This window comes from Heterocephalus glaber, unplaced genomic scaffold (assembly GCF_053883595.1).
Source record: "Heterocephalus glaber isolate CG9 unplaced genomic scaffold, H.glaber_assembly_v1.0 deba00000943, whole genome shotgun sequence".
NCBI lineage: Eukaryota > Metazoa > Chordata > Mammalia > Rodentia > Bathyergidae > Heterocephalus > Heterocephalus glaber.
In genome coordinates this window covers 10608007-10628897 of record NW_028258175.1, presented here as the reverse complement: position 1 = coordinate 10628897, position 20891 = coordinate 10608007, and the positions used below count along the sequence as shown (strand labels likewise).

Genomic DNA, 20891 nt, shown 5'->3' with positions numbered 1-20891 from the left:
TGATATCTTGTTCAGTCTCCTTTTTCAAAATACTGTATATAGTTCTAGTTATAGAAATCTTTCACTTCCTTGGTTAGGTTAATTCAGAGATATTTTTCTTTTTTCTTTCTTTTTTTTGGTACTGGGGATTGAACTCGGGTCCTTGTGCTTTCAAGGCAGGCAGCGGAACCACTAAGCTAAATCCCCGGCCCTCAGAGATATTTTTCTTGATGTCATTGTGAATGGTTGTTTAACTCATTTCTTTGTCATGATTTCATTATTGACATATAGGAATATCACTGATTTTTGTGTGTTGACTTTGTATCCTGCTACCTTGCTGAATTTTTAAATTAATTCTAGGAGTCTTTTTGATAGAACTTTTTGGGTCTTCTATGTGAAAGATTATGAATAAGGATATTCATCTATGAATAAGAATAGTCTGATTTTTTTCCTATACATATAATTTTTATTTCTTTCTCTTGCCTGATTGCTCTGGCTAATGTTTCAAGTACTATATTATTATTATTTTTTACTTGTCATAATTTGTTATTAATATACAAAGACAACAAACTTTTAAAACTTTGTATTTACTAAGATTCTACCAATGAGCCGGTGGACGGTAAGGACCTTGGCTGGCTGTGTGGAGCCCCGCTCCATCCCACCCCCCACCCCCCCAGCGACCAGTTTAGGCGGGCAGGCACCTGCAGCCCCACTGCCTCTGGCCTCCTGGCTGTGCCACTACCTGGTTCCACACTGCAGAGGCACAGGAGGTCATAAAGTCAATTGTCCTGAGCTCTAGAAGATAGAGCAGAAGTGAACAACAGAGAGAGGGCCTCTCCCGGGCTCCTCGATGAAAACTGAAGCTCACTGGAAAAGTGAAGAGAATCTCTGCAATAAAGGCACGCCAGACCACCGCGCTTGGTAAGTTGGAGGGATCATCACCTCCCACCAGAACCTGGACTATCGTCAAGGGAAGGGCAGCTGGAACCTGCAGTAGAACCTTGCAGAGTTCAACCCTGCAGGAGGACAGGGAGCTCAACTTGGGACTTGCAGCCAGAAATCTGCCTGAATCTCATGGGTCTGCTACTGGCTTGCTGAGACTCATTGACTTATACCTGCACACTGTTGCCCACATAGTCTATTGTGACAGCAGAGACATACCCTGAAGGAGGCCCTTCATTTTTATTTTTTATTTGTTATTTTCGAAATTATATTTTTTTGCTCTTATTTTTGATTTTTTTTTTTTGGTACCAGGGATCAAACTCAGGACCCTGTGCTTGTGAGGCAGGCTCAGTGCCACTGAGCTAAATCCCTGGCCCTTATTTTAATCTTAATTTTTTTCTTTTTCTACTCTTTTCAAATTTTTATTTTTCTCTTTTTTTCTTTCTTTTCTCTTTTCTCTCTTCTCTCTCTCTCTCACTCTCACTCTCTCTCACTGTCCCACATTGTTCTTCATCTCCCTTTTTGTTCCAGTTCTGGCCCTAATTCGGATTTCTTCTTTATTTTTCTTTTCTTATTTTTCCTTCTCTCCATTGTCATTAGTTTTAAAGGAAAGTAAATACAGTTTTTAGCCTCCCTATTGCTGTTAGGTTGTTTTGTTCTCGTCTTTGTTCTTTCATTATGTCTTTTCCTCTTGTCTTCAACAGTTTCTTAGAGTTTGCGTGATCTTCCTGTGCCCTCTGGCCTCACTGCTAACCTTCCCCTATCCTTCTACCTATCTATCCCTCCCTCCCCAACTCCTCCTAACTCCCCATCCTGAGGGTAAAGTTGCTATATTGAAGAGTTTATTCACTATAAACATATGTTGGGTTGGTCCTCGATTTTGATTTAATTCACACAGTTAAAGGTGACAGATTAATAACTACCACAAATTGTCATTTTTAAAGCTGTGCTTGATGCTATAGTGTTGCTGATTGTATCACTTGGGCTAAGGTGTTGTGATTGATCTAATCAGTTGTCCTTCCTGGTATAATGAAAATGAGACAGCCTCAGAGTCATTAGAGACTCAAAACCTAAAGACCAGCTGTATCTGGAAGACACCTCTGAGAAGCAATCATTCCATAAGGGTTCTAAATACAAGCAACAAAGATACTTACAATAAGCAATTTCGAAGTATCAACCCAGGAATTAAACCAAGGACAGTACCAAAAACAAAAATGAGAAGACATTTAAGCAAGGCACAAACTCAGACTTCCACTATACCAAAGGCAAATTCTGGGGAAAATGAGATGGAAAAGTCTGACAATCAACCACCTGGACACCTTGAACTGTTAGCACAGGAAGTAACAAAACAGATGAATGAGGCTCTAGAAAAATTCAAAACAGAAATAATTTCCCAGATAACTACAGAGAATGGTGAGCAGAGTGAAAAACATGATTAGCGGCTCTAGAACAGAAACAGATTAAAAAAAGATAGATGAGCTCAGAACCATGCTGGAAGCTATGAATGCCCACCATAAGAAAGAAATGGAAACCATGATCTCCCAACACAAAGAAATGGAATCCATGAAACAGATTCAAACAGATATCCAGGAGATTTAAAACTCCACTGAAAGTATGCACAGCAGATTAAGGGAATGTGAAGATAGAATATCAGATATAGAAGACAGGATTGCTGTTAGTGACCATGAAAACAGATTTCTTAAAAATAGCAAGGGACCACGAGAAATCAATCCAGCAGCTGCTAGATGATGCACAGAAGAATAACATAAGACTGATAGTCCATGAAAAAGCAGGAGAAAGTACAATTGACATTAAAAAAAAACTGTTCACAGAAGTAACAGTAGAAAACTTCCCAGACAGAGGTGGAGAATTGGACATAGAGATAAATGAGGCATGATTCCAACTAGCCATGATCAAAAAAAATCTACACATAGATTTTATATAATTATAATATTCAAGATAATAGTTAAGATCCCAGAAACCCAACAGAACAAAATCCTACAAGCAGTTAGAGAAAAGAAACAAATCACCTACAAAGGAAAGCCCATCAGAATCATAGCAGACTTCTCAACACAAACCCTAAAGTCAAGGAGAGCCTGGAGTGAAGTATTTCAAGCCTTAAAATAAAATAACTTCCAACCTAGACTGTTGTATCCTGCAAAATTATCTTTCAAAATTGATGGGGAAATTAGATACTTCCATGACAAAGAACACCTGAGAAATTTCATGAATACCAAACCAGCACTCCAAACAATTCTAAACAGTATCCTAGAAAAAGACAATGAAGGTCACAACTCCATGAGGCTCAACAGAGGGAAGCCACCAGGCAAGGCAAGAAACTAAAGGGAAAGGGGGAAAAATGAAAAATAAAAGAGCCAACAACAGTAAAGCATCATGACAAAGATGAGTCAATATCTATCAATTATAACCAACAATTAATGGTCTCCATTCACCAATCAAAAGAAATAGACTGGCAGAATGGATTAAGAAGCAAAATCCAGCAATAATCTGTGTACAAGAAACACACCTAACTCAAAAAGAAGTTCATAGACTGATAGTAAAAGGATGGAAAACAGTTCTCCATGCAACAGGAACCCGGAAAAAAGCAGGGGTAGCAATCTTATTTGCAGACAAAGCAGATTTCAAACCAAAACTAATTGAGAGACAAAGATGGTCACTACATCCTTGTGAAGGGAACAATCCAAGAGGAAGAGATGACGATCAAATATCTATGAACCAAACACTACTGCGCCTAACTCAATAAAACAAATACTAATGGACATGAAAAATCATATAAGCACTAATACAATTGTAGTGGGGACCTCAACACCCCACTGTCACAAATAGATCCACTAGACAAAAATCAACAAAATTCTAGAACTGAACCAAGCTATTGAACAAATGGACTTAATAGATGTTTACAGAGTGTTTCACCCCACAAAATCAGAATATACATTCTTTTCAGCTGCACATGGATCATTCTCCAAAATAGACCACATGCTAGCTCATAGGACATGCTTAAGTAAATGTAAAAGAACTGAAGTTACCCCCTGTATATTATCAGACCATAGTGCAATAAAATTGGAGATTAATAACATAAGAATCTGCAAAAACCCCCACAAACACAGGGAAATTGAATAACACCCTCCTGAACAACCAGTGGGTCACAGAGGAAATTAAAGAAATCAGACACTTTCTACAAGTAAATGATAATGCCAGTACAACATACAGGAATCTGTGGGACACAATGAAAGATTCTGGCAATAGCTTCATGTAACAAGATACAGGCCTGCCACTCAACTTGTTTATAAGTCTCAACTTCAATATGAAGCCGTTTAAAAACAAAAAATCAAAACCTCCTGTTACATGCTAAGTATCGTGGCAAGGGTGCCATTAAACATAATAATGAACTTGAGACAGGAGTAAAGAGTTAACAAAAGCTAAACATGGCAGCCTAAACTACATTCATACAAAAATTAAACTATTATTGGTTACATAAAATTTTTCTGACTGGTTAAAACTCAACAGTATAAAACATGCACTTTAGAATATTTAGCTATTAAGTTCAAAAAGTACCAGTGTCTGTATGAAACAATTCCTCTCTAAAGCCAAAGTATAGTCAAAAATTAATTCAAATGATATTAACATATTCTAAAGCTAAAAAACATTCAGTTGTTATTGATGTGGAGGTAAACCCAGAGCTTTGGGGCTTTCTCATGCTGCAAAGAGCTGTTTCTCTGGTTCACTCAAAACATATGACTAAGTCCACAGATGTCATTAAGCTCAGTAAAGGGCAAGACTGCTGGTACCCAGCTCCGACCTCCCCAGTAAGCATAGCTACTGTGTCCACGAGAGTAGGATGTGTGAGGATCAAAGGCACACTATTCTGCTAGCTAAAGAGAAAGCTAACCACCCCTCCCTCCACCCAAAAAGCTCCTCCCCGAGGTAAATAAAAGTATACTAGGGGGAAAAATTACACCTATCTACAGAGAAGGAATTCAAAATATTAGTGTAATCCCTACTTTAAAAAGTTTAACTAGAGTCATTTGGCCATTTCTGAATACATCTTAAAGATGTATTCAGATTCAATTTCTGTTGATTTACCACTAGATACTTCTAGTCAAAAATATTAGCTTTATCCTCAAATATCTTAACCACTAGTACGACTGCAGTGTATTATCTCCCGAGGTAATCACGCACTGGAGGAGAAAAAGAAGATATTCCAGCAGTAAGCAACAATTATGGCCCTTTCACATAGTGGCATCTGAGTGGCTATTGAATAGTCCAAGAACAATTCTAAAAACAAAATTCATGCATTTTAGTAAATATATCATAATTTTCACAGTTGAAATTTCCTTAGACATTGCACTTTTTTCATAAGGGAATCCTGGCTTTTGTTAATGTTATGGTGAGTCAGGACTTGAAGTAGCAGCCTTTTTTTTTTCTTCTTACTGTGTTTCTTATGCTTCTTTTTCTTTTTTCTTTTTTCTGTTTCTTTTTCTCGTTCTTCACTGCTTTTCTTCTTTTCTGGTCATACCTCTTCAATATAATCTGATTTGGATAAGGACTCGGATGATAAAGGCTTATCTTCAGAATACATCTTTCTTTGCTAAATCCTTTAATTCCCTTTCATTCTCAGTTGCATCCTTTGACTTTCTTTTCTTTTTTAAATTATCCTTACTGTCTGATCCAGTTTCTGACATGGAGCTTTCGGAAGATTTATGTGAATGATTCTTCTTTTTCTTTCTCCTTTTTGCTTGCTTTTTTCCTCATCTTCAGGATCTGAAGAACTGCTGGAAGAATCAGAGCTTGCTGAAGAAGATGAATACCTACCAGACTTCTTCTTTCTCTCTCTCTCTTTTTTTTTTTTTGGAGTGGGGGATGAGTTCTCATTTCCACTTAATAATTTCTCCCTGTGCTTTTCTAGTTCTTTCTTCCAATTCTCATTCATTTTTTCCTTCAAATTCAGCCAAAGCCTTAGAGCCTTCCTTTTTCATTTCTAGTTGCTTTTTCACTTCAGGTAGGCCTGGGTTGATTCAGATAATCCTGGATTGTTGGCCCTGATGACTGGATTGGATCCCTTCATCTAGTCATTGCTATTGGATTCATGTAGGCCATCTGATTGTTCTGGTTCCCCATGGTGCTGGACTGAGGACACAGTAAGGCTCAAGTACTATATTAAACAGGAGTGGCTATCTTTGTCTTATTCCTGATTTAGAGGGAAAACTTTCAGCTTTTCCTCATTTAATGATATTGAAAGGTTTGTCATAAATGGCTTTTATCAGATGGAGGTAAGGTCCTTCTATCTTTCTTTAGGGTTTATTTTTAATCACAAATGGATGCTGGATTTGTCAAAGGCCTTTCTCTGTGTCCATTGAGATGACTGTGTGATTTTTGTCCTTGTTTCTGGTTATGTGTTGTATCACATTTCTTGATTTGCATATGTTGAAGCATCCTTACATCTCTGGGATAAAGCTTACTTGGTCCTGATGTTTGATCTTTTAAATGATATGTTGCATTCTGTTTGCTAGTATCTAGAGGATTTTTGCGTCTATGTTTATTAAAAATATTGACCTTTACTTTTCCCTTTGAGCTTCATTAAAGAGTTTGAGAAACACTGGCATTAGATCTTCCCTCAAGTTCTTATAGAATTCAGTGGTGAACTCATTGAGTCCTGGCCTTTTCTTAAGTGGTAGTGTTTTTATTACTGCCTCAGTTCCATTGCCTGTTATTGACTTGTTCATGGCTTTTATGTCTTCTTGTTTCAGTTTTAGTAATTAATATGTATCTGAGAATCTATCCATTTCTTTTGGATTCTCCAGTTTATGGGAGTGCAGGTCTTTACGGTAGTTACTATACTCCTGGATTTCAGCAGTGTCTGTGGTGATTTTCACTTTTTCATTTCCAACTACATTGATATTGGTCTTATTTTAGTAAGTTTGGCCAAGGATCTATTTTGCTTCCTTCTTTCAAATAACCGGCTCTTTGATTCATTTATTCTTTGTATTGTTTTTCTTAGTCTCAGTTTCCACTCTGATCTTTATAGTTTCCTTCTTTATACTGGCTTTGGATTTGGGTGGTTCTTGTTTTTCTAGGACCTTGAGGTGCATCATTAGGTTATTTATGGGGTTTTGCTGTATTTTTCTGATGTGGGCATTCACAGCTGTACATTTCCCTCTTAAGACTTCTTTCATTGTATCCCATAGGCTCTGGTATGTTGTTTGGGCATTATCATTTGATTTTGGCAGATGTCTCAAAAAGTGTATTGTTTAATCTCCAACTATTTGCATAATTTCTGTGGTTGTTTAGACACTGATTTCTGCTTTTTTGCACTATGATCTGATAATATGCATGGGATAAGTTTGATTTTTATATTTATGGGGTGGTATATGGTCTACTTTGGAGAATATTCTCTGCTGCTGAGAAAAAACTGTATATTCTGTTGTTGGGTGGAGGACTTTGTAGATATTTATTAAATCCATTTGCTCAAAGACATGGTTCTGGGGACAGGGATTTAGCTCAGTGGTGCTATGCCTGCCACACAAATGTAAGTTCCTGAGTTTGATCCCTGGTATGGAGAAGAAAAAAAAAAGATATGGTTCAACTCCATGTGCTTACCTTGCCAGAGGACTTTATATTTCCGTATGGATGGCTATGAGTTACTACTTAGCATCCTTTCATTTTAACCTGATGGATATTCTTTATACTTCCTAAAGGGCAGAATCTAGTGGAAATGAACTCTTATACAGCTTTTTTTCTGGTAATGTCTTAATAGGGCCTTAATTTTGAAATGATATGTTGCTATTATATGAAAATTTCACTTGTTAGGTTTTTTCTTTCAGCATTTCAAATATCTTCACACTGCTTTCTGGCTACAAGTTGTTATTGTTTGTTTTTTGGTGCTGGGTATTAAACCCAGGGCCTTACATATGCCAAACATGTACTCTGTCACTGAGCTATATCTCAAGCTCTCTGGGTACAAGGTTTCTGTGAGAAATGTGCAAACCTCTTAAGGATCCTTCTATGAGTAATGAGTCATTTTTCTCTTCCTGATTCCAAGCTTCTCTTTGACTTTAGAGAGTTTGATTATAATGTGTCTTGGTGTGGCTCTCTTTGAGTTAATTCTCCTTGGAGATTTTAGAGTTCTGAAATATGTGTATCTATGTATTTCCTAAAGTTTGGGAGAGTTTTAGCCATTACTTCTCAAATACCACCACCTCCACCTGCACCCAAAATCTTCTCTGAACTTTTTTCTATTCTTTTTTTTTTTTTTTTTTTTGGGTACTGGGGATCGAACTCGGAATCTTGTGCTTGCGAGGCAGGCGGTGGAACCACTGAGCTAAAATCACTGGCCCTATTTGTTTTGTTTTTAAGATAGGATCTTGCTATATTGCCTGGGCAGGCCTTGAATTTGTGATTTTCCTGCTGCAGCTCCATGAATAGCTGAGATTACAAATGTGTGCTACCATATCCAGTTCAAAACAGTTGTTTTAAAGTTTTTGATAAGTACAAACCTTGTGTTTTGGGGTTAGTTTCTGGAGATGTATTTTATTCCTTTGAATAGGCCATGCTTTCTTTAATTTTTTTTAAAGTGGGCATCTGAAAAACCAAACAACTGCTTCATTGTGGACTGGCTGTATGAAAGGGGAGACTATCACTGATCAACCTGGTTTGAAGGTTTAGGGTCCTCTCAGAGCTTTTCTATGGCTGTATCTTCCCTGATCCTTTGCATGTAAGAACTGGGAATTTTCCCAGTTCCTCCATATATACAATTGCTTACATGTCTTTTTTATGCAAGTCTCACCTCTGCTTCTCTGTGAGAGCTCACATGTTCTATTGTATCCTTGCTTGTAACTTTGCCCCCAGGTGCTTATGGGTCTGGAGTCCCAGGCTGGTCTCCTGTGTTGGGTGCTTGCCATTGCTTTCAGTGACTAGCTGAGGCAGAAGGATCACAGTTTGAGGCTAACCTGAGCAATTTAGTGAGACTCTGTCTCAAAATGGGGTGGGGGAAGGGCTGGGGGATGCAGCTCAGTGGTACAGTGCCCTTGGGTTTGGATGGGAATTGGATGACTTAGGGCCAACAGTACTACACTGGGGAGCAGGTGAGGTAAGAGCAAGCCAAGCTGCCATGTACTTTCTACCGCTGAGTGTGGCTTTTCTTGGTTGAACATTTACTTGGCTGCTGCAAGTTCCCACAAAATTGTTTTGGTGTTTTGTTGTTTACTTAGGGTTTCCACAGGGAAAAGAGAGTTGAGCCTCCGTCATACCTTGCTCATGTCCTTTCCTGTGGCTGCTTTTTAAGTTTTCTCTTAATCACTGGTACTGAACAGTCTGATTCATATGTTCTGGTGTAATTCTTTCTTTCTTTCTAGTGTTTGAGGTTTTTTGAGCTTTTTAGTTCTTTGAATTTAGTTTTCATCAGATCTGGAAGAATTTGGCTATCATGTCTTCAAATGTTTTTCTGTCCCCCAAACTCCTGCAGACTCAAATTATAAAGATAATAGGTTGCTACAAGTTGGCTCTCACTACACTGGTACTGTTTGTCTTTTTAATTTTTTTCTTGCTGTCTTTCATTTTCGATTGTTTTTTGGGGGGTACTGGGGATCAAACTCAGGACCTTGCGGTTGCGAGGCAGGCGGCGAAACCACTGAGCTAAATTCCCGGTCCTATTTTGGATGTTTTTATTGTGATATCTTTATTTATTTATTTATTTATTTATTTTGGTACCAGGGGTTGAACTCGGGACCTTGCACTTGTGGGACAGGTGGTGGAACTATTATATTCACTAGTTTTTTTTCTTCTGAAATGTCTTTTTCCCATTAACTGTATCCACTGTATTTTTAAAATCTCAAGACACTGTAATCTTAATCTCTAAAAGTTCTCCGAAGTGTGTGTGTGTATTTTTTTTCCAGCACTGGGGATTGAACCCAGGGCCTTCACACTGAGCTACATCCCCTGCCCTTTTTATATTTTGAGACAGGATCTTGCTAAGTTGCCCAGGGTGGACTTGAACTTTGGATCCTCCTGCCTCAGCGTCCAAGAGTGCTTGGATTAGAGGGTGCACCACCACGGCCAGTTGGTTTTTAAAAATCTTTTTCATTTCTCTAACGTTTTGATTCAATGGAATTCAGTTATTATAGTGCCCTTGTCTGCAGATTCCCACCTTTGTGTTTTAAATTATATATATATATATTTTGTTTTGAATTATATTAGAGATGTCATATTTTGCTGTTTATTGGCTTATATGATTTGTTAAATGTGTCTGAAGCAGAGATTAGTCTATGGTCAGTGATTCCATATTGCTGAGGAAGGAGTTCAGAGTCCTTTCCCTTGGTAGATGAGTTTTTTCAATTTGCCTGGTGGGAACAGACACTGCTGCAAGCACTGTGTGAGTGGCAGGAATGCCGACCTCTAGTTTTGGGGGTTGTTCTTTCCCAGGCCATTGGTAGTAGGAATATCCTCACGCACTAATTAGTACTGTGATGAATAGCCAGAGACGGCAGATTCTGTAGTGCTGTCTTGATGTGGCTCTCTCCTCTGCGGAATTTTGTGATCTCAGGGTGCTTTGCTCTTTGCTCTCAAGAGTCCACTGGCCTCCACCTGGATTCCCTGGGCAAGAGGAGAGGTCACCTTTTCTCAGCTGTCAGGGATGGCTCCTTTGTTACTTGCTATGGTGTATCTTCCAAATGGTTTCATATATTTTGTCCATTTTAGGGGGTCTCAGGTGATCTCTGTGACTCTGCTTTGCACGGAAGCAGAAGTGTTCTGTTGTTGTTGAGTCAAGTTTTGGAGTAGTTTATTATGCAGCATTAGGTAACCAGAATAGTTTTTTCTCCCTCAAGTACTGGGACTCAAACCCAGGGGCACTCTACATCCCCACTCATTTTAATTTTAAAAAATTTTGAGACAATCCTCTGGCCTCTGCTTCTTGAGTAGCTGGGATTTTGGGTGTGTGCCAGCACACCCAGCCACAAACTAGGGCTAGGAGCACAAAAGGTCATTTTCACAATAAATGTGCTTAAAGAAAATGTTACGTGGGGACTTGGATGCTTTTACAGTGATATGGGTATTTATCTATAACAGCTTTGAGATCTCACTCATTCACCATAGGTTCACCACGATAATTTAGGCCACTTTCATCAGCCCTAAAGAAACTCCATCCACATTGACAGTCACTCTCTGTTTCCCACCAATGTTCTAGAACTAGGCCATCCCCAATCTACTTTCTATTTCTATGGATTCATCTTCTCATCTATGTTCTTTTTTCTATAGATTTCTATGACTATTGCCATTTTATATAAATGGTATATAATATGTGTTCTTTTGGGACTGGTTTTTCATTGAGCACAGTGTTTTAAAGGTTCATCCATGTTGTAGAATGTACTCCATTTCTTTTTGTTGCCAAATAATCCATTGTGTGTATATATCACTTTTTATCTTGTCAAGAGTTGATGGGCATTGGGGTTGTTTCCACTTTTTGGCTATTATGAACAATGCTGCACTGAATACTCACATACAAGTGCTTTGTAGGGATGTTTGCTTTTCATTCTCTGGGGTACATACCCACTAGCACTGGGAAGGCTGGGTCATGTGGCAACTCTGTTTCAACTTCAGGGACTGCTGTTTTCCAAGATAGCCCACATCATTTTCACATTCCCACCAGCAGTGCACGTTGATTTTAGCTTCTCCACAGCCTTGCTGACACCTGTTATCTTTTTGATTATACCCAATCTAGCGGCTGTAAAGTGGTATTCTCATGAGGCTTTGATTTGTATTTGATATCAAATATCTTTTTGTGTGCTTGTGGAGTTATAATTGTTCTCTATCTACTTTAAGGACAAATTTCCTTATTAGATGATTTACAAAATTTTTCTATTTTATAGGTTGTATTATAATTTTATGGATGGTATTCTTTGAAGTATTAACTTTGATAATATCTAATTTACCTTTCTTTTTATTGCTTTTTTTTCCACTAAATTTATTGGTACATTTTAGGTATAAAATACAGTTACATCATGTAAAAGTACAAGTTCCCAATGATGAATGCATCTTGGTTCTTATTTTTATCCCATTCCCCTGCCCTCCCTTCACCCCCTCCACCCTTCCCTATTTACAAAGACTTTGTTTCCATTTTTTCCTTTTCTCGTATTTTTTCTTTTCCCTTCTTTTCTTTCCCCTACCCCTTCCACTTCCCCTGCTCCTTTAGACCTTTTCTTCCTATTACACAATATCAATTATACATTTTAAAAAATTTAGAATATCAAGATTTAGAGGACATTACCACAGATTTTACAAATTTAAAAGGATATAGAAAGCATATTACAAAAATCTTTTTGAAATAAAATTGACAACTTCTAAGAACTACCTTGGAAGACAAATTAATGACACTAACTCTGGAAGAAATATAAAATTTGAATAGCACCTATTAAAGTATATTCCTAGCTTGAAAACCTACCTATATGACAACAGGCTCATATACATTTTAACTAAAAAATTATATCAAACATTTAATTCATAAAAAAGGAACACTTCTCCCCTCATTTTAGGGACTCAACATTGTGCTAATACTAAAACTGGATAAAGATAATAGAAAAGTATGAACATAAATAAAAATTTGTTTAACGAAACTATTAGAAGTCAGATCTAGCAGTATGTATTAAGTGGTTTTATTATAGGGATGGCAGTGTTGGTTCAGCATTGGAAGATCCACCCCCAAAAGTCATCATTTAAACAGAGGAAAGGAAAAAGCCATATGATCCTGTCAGTAGTTGTAGAAAAAGTATTGGACTAAATTCTACAGCTGTTCATGGTAAAAGCTATCAGGAGACTAGAAGTAGAACAGAACCTTCTCAACAGATAAGCCATGTGCTCCATACTTCCAGCAAAAACACCTTACATGAATGGAAAAGATACAATGCTTTCTCCCTAAGGTGGGGAACACGGGCAGATATGCCTACTCTTCATCTGTCCATTAAACTTTGAAACATAGGCCCAAACCAAAATAGTCTGGCAATAAAATGACACAATTAGGATAGGATTGGCAAGGTAGAAGTAAAATCTTTATATGTAGATGAAATGATCATCTACAGAGAAAATACTAAGAAATCTCTAGGAGCCCCTAGAACTTGTATTTGAATTTAGCAGGATTAGAAAACACAAGGTATATATAAAAATTCAGGTTTATGTAAAGTTGCTATAAATGAAGAATTGGATATTGAAATTTAAAAGTTATGTAGGAGTAGAAAGGACCTGGAAAAGTAAAAAGAAAAAAAATAGTGTTGGAAGACATTTATTACCTAATTTTAAGAGTTCTTCTAAAGGTACAGTAATCAAGGCAGTGTTGGTGTAAGGAAAGACATATAGATCAATGGAATAGAACAGAATCTAGAAATAGAACCACACATACATGGTCCACTGATTTTTGAAAGATTATTTAACATTAACATTTTATAGAACATAAACTCAAGAGCAGAGGAAAAGATGTTTTCAACAAATGGTAGACACCTGGTATCCGTATGTAAAAAATGAACCTCAACCCTTTATTTCCATACATAAAAATAACTTGAAAGGATCTATGAACCTAAATATGAAAGCCTAAAAGTATTAAACTTTAAGAAGAAATTATAAGGGAAAATGTTCATGAATTTAGGGTAGGCAAGAATTTCCTAGGATATAAAAAACATGATGTCTGAAAGAAAAAAATTGATAAATGAGATTCCATCAAAATTTAGAACTTGAAAAGACATTGTTAAGAAAATGAAAAGTCCTTAACCAGAACATATTTATAATACATATAACCTATGACCAGAATATATAAAGACCTTTTTTTTTTTTCTTCTTTTTTGGTACTGGGGATCGAACTCAGGTCCTTGTTCTTACACAGCAGGCAGCAAAACCACTGAGCTAAATCCCTAGCCCTATAAAGAACTCTTAACAGCTCACTGACAACCCAATTAAAAAGTAGACACAGGAAGATGATAAATAGCCAGTATAGCACAAGGAAAGGTGTGCAACACTAGAATCAGAAAAATAATAGTATAATAACAAGACAGTATTATACACTCATTAGGGAGATTAAGTTAAAGGTTTTAAAAGAACAAATGTCAGCTTAGGTGTGAACCAGTTAGAACTTATTAATACTGCTAATGTGAATGTAAAATGATAAAACCATTTTGGAAAACAACATAGAAATTTCTTGTATTACTGTTAAGAACCAACAGTTCTGTTCTTAAGTTTTTACTTAAGAGAAATGAAAACACATGTTCACAATAGATTTGTACATACAGGTTAACTGCCCCTTATCTGAAATTCTTGGAACCAGAAGTGTTTCAGATTTTGGTTTGAAATTCACTTGATCTGCAAATAGCTACTCCTGCTTTTTTTCCATTTCCTGTTTCACGGAGTATTGTTTTTCACCCTTTAACTTTCAGTCTATGAGTTTCCTTTTGAATTAAGTGTGTTTCTTGTATGCAGCATATTGTTGGATCTTGCTTCTTGACCCATTCTGCCAGTCCATTTCTTTTGATTGGTGAATTGAGACCATTAACATTGATAGTTATAACTGAAATGTATTGACTTATCATTGTCATGACTTTTTCTTTTTGCTAGATTCTCTCCCTTTGAGTTTAATTTCTTGTCATGCCTGATGGATTCATTCTGTTGGGCTTCTTGGGGTTGTGATCCTCGTTGTCTTTGCCTAGGATACTAAATGTTTCGGAGTGCTGGTTTGGTATTCATGAAATTCCTAAGGTGCTTGTTATTAAAGTATCTTATTTCTCCATCCATTTTGAAAGATAGTTTTGCAGGGTACATCAATCTGGGTTGGAGGTTGTTTTCCTTTAGGGCTTGAAATACGTCACTCAAGCTCTTCTTGCCTTGAGGGTTTGCGTTGAGAAGTCTGCTGTGATTCTGATGGGATTTCCTTTGTATGTGATTTGTTTCTGTTCTCTAACTGCTTGTAGGATTTTGTTCTTCTGTTGGGTTTCTGGAATCTTAACTATTATATGACTATGTGTAGATTTTTTTGATCACAGCTAGTTGGAGTCCTATATGTCTCCCTTACCTGTATGTCAAGTTCTTTTTCCCTGCTGGGGAAGTTTTCTGCCATCACTTCTGTGAACATTTTTTTTTTTTTTTTTTATGTCGTCTGTACTCTCTAATGTTTCTTCATTGACTCCAATCAGTCTTATGTTATTGTTCTTTGCATCGTCTAGCAGCTGCTGGATTTCTCATGGTCCCTTACTATTTTAAAGAAATTTTTCTTTTCCTGGTCACTAATTGCAATCTTATCTTCTATATCTGAAATTCTGTCTTCACCTTGGCTCATTCTGCTGCATAAGCTTTCAATGGAGTTTTTAATCTCCTGGAAATCTGTTTGCATCTGTTTTATGGATTCCATTTGTTTCCTATGTTGGGATTCCATCATGTTCCTCAGCTCCTCTATTTTTTTTTATCTGTGTCCACTCTAGATTTATTAATCATGTCTTGCACTATGGGCACAATCTCTGCTGTTATCTGAGAAATTATTTCTGATTTCATTTTTTCCAGATCCTCTTTTGTTACCAGTTCAGGGAGTCCAGGTGATTAAGTATCAGATTGTTCTATCTTGTTTCCCTTTGGCATTGCCTTAGGTGATCTGGAAGTCTGGTTTTGAGACTTGTTTACATGTCTTCTCATTTCAACAGATGCAGCCTGCTGCGCCTTTGTTGAGGGAACTTTTTGCTCACCTAGTGGTCTTCAATTCTCAGCAAGCCACAGAGCTGCCTTTTCTCTGCTGCTCACCAGTACACTAATTCCTGGGTTCAGAAAGGTGGCCTTCTGGATCCCTGAGGTGACCTGTTGTCTGGGTGGGCTTCTGGCTGGGGCCTGTGCACACCTGGGATGGTATCTAGGTGTACCACTGGGTAGGGCCCCCATGTAGCTGTTGTGTGGGAGGGTCTTTGGCTGGGGGCTGTGCACCCCAGTTCCTGTCATGAGCAAGCTTCTGGCTAGGGTCTTGCACACTTATGGTATTGTGAATGGGCCTCTGGGTGTTGCTTGTGTGCTGGTGAAGCTCTTTTCAAGGTGGGCCCTTGGCTTGGGCCAGAGTGCCCCAGCTTCTGGGGTCAGGGTGGAGCCCTGGCTGGACTCTGCTTGCAGCTGTGCTGCTGTGGTCCACACCGCTGCTCCCTCAACTAAGGTGGTCTGGTGTGCCTTTATTGCAGAGATTTTCTTCACTTTTCTGGTGGGCTTTAATTTTCATCAAGGGGCCTCAGAGAGGCCCTTTCTGTTGTTCACTTCTACCCTATCTTCTCAAGCTCAGAACAATGTCCTTTATGACCCCTGCAACTCTGTGGTGTGGATCCAGGTAATGGCTTGGCACAGCTGCGGGGGAAGTGTGTGCTGGTGCCCCATGGCTCACCTCCTTGGTGCTCTGGGGCGGTGGTATGACAGCCTGAGATGCTCTCCTCCTTGACCTATTCCTTATGCTTTTGTTGTCATACTTAAGGGTTTGTCTAATACAAGGTTTGAGTTATTGTTCTATCATCTTTCATGAGTTTTATAGTTTATTTTCATTTATTTTTACTGGGAATTGAACCCAGGGCCTTCACACTGAGCCACATCTCTAGCCTTTTTTATTTTGAGACAGGGTTGTGTTAAGTCACTAAGTTGTCCAGGCTGGGCTCAAATTTCTGCTCCTCTTGCCTCGGGCTCCCAGATGCTGGGATTAGAGGTGTGCACCACCATGTCTGACTCTTAATTTTTTTTTTAAATGGTGTGAGGTAGAGGGTCTAAGTTCATTCTTTTGCATATGGATATCTAGTTGTTCTAGCACTATTTACTGAAAAGACTGCTAATTGTCCCCATAATTGTTTTGGTACTTTTACAAAAAATCAATTGGCCATAAATACAGACTCTAAATTCTATCCTATTGATATGTCTATTCTTATGCCAGTACTATACTTTGGTACTGTAGTTTTGTAGAAAGTTTTGAAATAAAAAGTGTATCTTTCAACTTTGTTCTTTTTTCAAGACTATTTTGAATCTCCCAAATTTCCTATGACTTTTAGGATTGGTTTGTCCATTTCAGCAAAGAAATGAGCTGGGATTTTGATAGGGAATGTGTTTAATCTGTAGATCAGTTTAGGGGAATACTGCCATCTTAACAACATTAAGTCTTCTGACCCATAGACCTGGGATGTCTTTCCATTTATCTGTCTTCTTTCTTTCAGCAACATTTTATAGTTTTCAGAGTATATCTTATAATTCTTTAGTGAAATCAATTCCTAAGTATTTTATTCTTTTTGATGCTATTATAAATTATTTTATTTTTGTTTATGGCTTACTCATTGCTTCTGTATAGAAATGTAATGGAATACTGTATCTTGTAAATTGCTGTTTAATGGTTCTCCAACAGAAAGATGGGTTGGCAACTTGTTGTTTTATAGAATTGCCTTACTGTTTGTTCCTGCATACATCTGTGATCTCAAGGATCTGTAACAAAAAAGCTGGGTCACTGAGTTTGTGTATCTTCAACTTTGCTAAATATTTTTAAATTATTCTATAGTTCTTCAGCTTTATGTCTTCAAATGGCTACAGAAGTCCCAGTATAGTTAGTGTTTAATAGCAAGTCATTTTGCATGGCCCTGTTGGGTTAAGATACCCTAGTCCTGGAACTCAGGTTCTGGCAGGACTTAACCTAGTAAAAAGCCATACAGTGGATGCCATTAACTGTCTGTTAACCAGCTACTTTGCAAAATGTGAGACTGAGGCGGCTTGACAGATGGTGGTGTCTAATCAAGACAGTTTGGATGAACCTCACAATTGACCTGAGTTAATCAAACTAATCAGTTGTATTTGTAAAGTATCTGAACAAAGGTGGAGACTTTTATGTACTATGTCTATAGAAATGTTGCCGTGGGTTGAACGTGTGTCTCTCCAAAATTAATGTTAAAACTTAATCCCTAATGCAATAATACAGTATTAAGAAGTGTAGCTCTTGGGAAGTGATTAGGCTCTTACAAATGGCTTGAGGGAGTCTGTTGGTCCTTTTCGGCTTTCTGTCCTTCCTGCCATGTGAGGTCACAGCAATGATCCCTTTCTCTAGGTGAAGACACAGCAATAGGGCACCATCTTGGAAGCAGAAGTTGGACTGAATCTGTTTGCACCTCTCAGGCTAGAACTATGAGAAATTTCTGTTAATATATTATTCAATCTAACCATCTTGTTAGAGGCTGAACAGACTAAAATGGTCTGGGTTTTAGGTTTTCTGAAGCTGAGTCTCAAATCTGTGCTGTGCTGACTTTGTGATAATTACCCTCTTGGTCCTTAGTTTATCTGTAAAGTGGGGATAATAAGAGTTTCCGCCTCAAAACTTGATTAAATGAGGTGATACAAATTCAGTGTGAGACAGAGGGGCTGGCATAAAGCAGCATTTAATATGGATTTGGTGCTGTTATGTCTCCAACCATGTTTCTGTTCATTGGCAGAGTGCAACAGGAGCGTGGGGAGAAGGGGCTTATGGCATTCGGTCCCAGAAGCTTTCTGGTACCCCACTGTAGCCTCAGTATCTTTGGCAAATTTAGTCCTGACTAACCTTCCAAGTTGCTTAGTCATAATTTAAGCAAAGAAAATAAGGCCAGCTCTGCAGACCTCTAGTGCTTAAAAACTATCGTCATAAAGCTGTTCTAACTGCTCTCTGTCCAGAGAACCACCTGTGCAGATGAACTCTGCTTGCAATTCTGCTTAGTGTGACTTGAGAGTCTATTCTGCCATGAGTGAGAAAATACACCAAAGCTCTCAAAGGCCTGCATCTGAATCTCTGAATCACTTTATAATTTTAATGATTTACCTGAATGAGAGTCCCTCCTTACCATCAATTTTCATCTTTGGACTGGACAGTGCCAGCATTTAAATTGTTCAGGTTCTGGATGCTTTTGACAGGCCTTCTATACATGCACCAGCAGCAGAAGGACACTGTGGATTTGTCACCTGCAGGGTCACCACCAACAGATTTCCCATAGGAATCATCTGCGACAGTTATACCCAACAAACAGGGCATTCAAAAAGTTGATGAGTGCCCTTGTTTCCTGTCTAATTACATAGTGCAGCTTTTATACTAACTTGTTATTAAAATTAACACAAGGGTATCAAAGATATCAAAGTGAGGCTTCTTTCTGAAAGTTAAATGAAATTAAAATGAGTATCCATTAGAGATAGAAGCTGCTTGTAGGAGACATCAAGGAATGATGTTTGTGTGACATGGGAATGCTTCAAGGGGATCATGTGACCAGGTAAAACTGTTGGTGACATGTAGTGTACATCCTGAACTCCATCATCTCTTGGTTTTATGCTGGCGTTTTAGTATAATGTGGGCTAGGTCTCATTCACGCAGTCATCAGTAAGTATGTGAATGTGTCTTTCGACAAATGCTTTGGTATTCATCTTGATTCCAGAGCCAGTAGGCTGCAGAGGTTTACAAACTTACGTAGTGACTCTGTCCAATATGTGAAGAGCTTTCCTAGCTTTGGTATTACTAAGGAAAAAACTTTGCAGAAGATTCTATACCCTTCAAGGGGTGGAAATCCTTGAGAGCCCACCATCTCCCACCCTTTCAGGTTGATCATCCCTGTACTTCCTTCATGGATTCTGTTCTGTGGCCAATCTCTAGCACCTTGCCTTTTGCATAGTGCACAGCAGGTTAGGACCAGGGAACTGACTTTGCCCAAGGGGTCAACTCCTGAGTTCCCTGCTACATCCTTTGCTTGCTCTTGGAACCCTCAGAATCCTTTCTGTGCTGGCTCTGGTGCCTTTTTCTCTGCCATGAATCATGTCCAGTGTCTCTCCCATTGGGCAAGATCTCTGTTAACACAGGAGATGTTACAAATGTCTTGGCCCTAGAAACATCATCTACTTACTGGTATGTCAGGTTGCTCTCTTGTACCCTAAATGTCATAGATAATGTTACGTAATCAACTGACTTCTTTATCCCCTGTGACTGATACTCTGCCTATTTTCTAGGTTTAGTGCTATCAAAGTTATAGTTGTCAGTCATTATTATTGTTTTGTTTCTTCCAAGCAAGGAAGAAAACATGGTATTCTATTTTAACCATAGGCTTTCTGGTCTATGTTAAATGCCATCTTTGAAAACAAAACAAAACACAACACAACAAACAACCCCCTTCCTCAAACCCTCAACCAAACAAAAAACTTACGTGAACCGTAAAGGCCATTTTATACGGTCTATAAAAACACCTTATATAAACATTTGATTTTGAAAGCTGGTTAAATTTGAGGACCCAGTTTTGGGTCTTTCAGAAATTGTAGTGGTACATTTATTACCATCAGAAGGTGAGTCAGGGGCCAGGGATTTAGCTCAGTGGTTCTGTCGCCTGCCTTGCAAATGTAAGGACCCGAGTTCAATCCCCAGTACCAAAACAAACAAACAAAAACCAAGGTGAGTCAAATATATATAATTATAGTCTGCCAAAGAAATGTATACGTCAGGAAAAGAAAAACTTGTATAAATATTTTAGTACTAAATTTACTAAGACATCATGAGATTAATACAAGTTACCTTTGGCCTCTAGAATTATAAGGGTGCTCAAAATGGTGGCCATTAGCCTCCAGACATTCACTAGAACAGTATTGGCAAACTGCTGAAGTGTGTATACATTTTTTTGGCAGACTCTGTATCTATATATATAATCAATCTCTAGGGAGAAAGAATGTGACTCAACTGTGAATCTTGACATGCTCTATGTCAGTGAGTACCTGTGAGTTTGTTCTGTATGTCATGGTTCCAGACTGGGGAAAGATGGCTACTTACATGTGATCTATAAAACCTGCCCTGATGGTCTGCTTGCTTTGCCCAGTGACTCTGCTAGAGTTGTGTTCTAAAGCTCGTGTTTCCTCCTGGATCTGTCCCATCCCACAGGTCTGCAGAGGCCCCCTCACCCACGGGATGTGCTCTTTCCTCTGCACAGCAAAAA

The 20891-nt window shown here is 38.3% G+C and overlaps 1 pseudogene across 1 annotated transcript; it reads right to left on the bottom strand.

Annotated features, from left to right (window-relative positions):
- Nucleotides 1-688: 688 nt before the first annotated feature.
- On the bottom strand, nucleotides 689-20739 carry LOC147828664 (protein FAM133B pseudogene; annotated as a pseudogene). The gene has a single exon (XR_015450479.1). The product of XR_015450479.1 is annotated as a protein FAM133B pseudogene (transcript).
- Nucleotides 20740-20891: the final 152 nt, after the last annotated feature.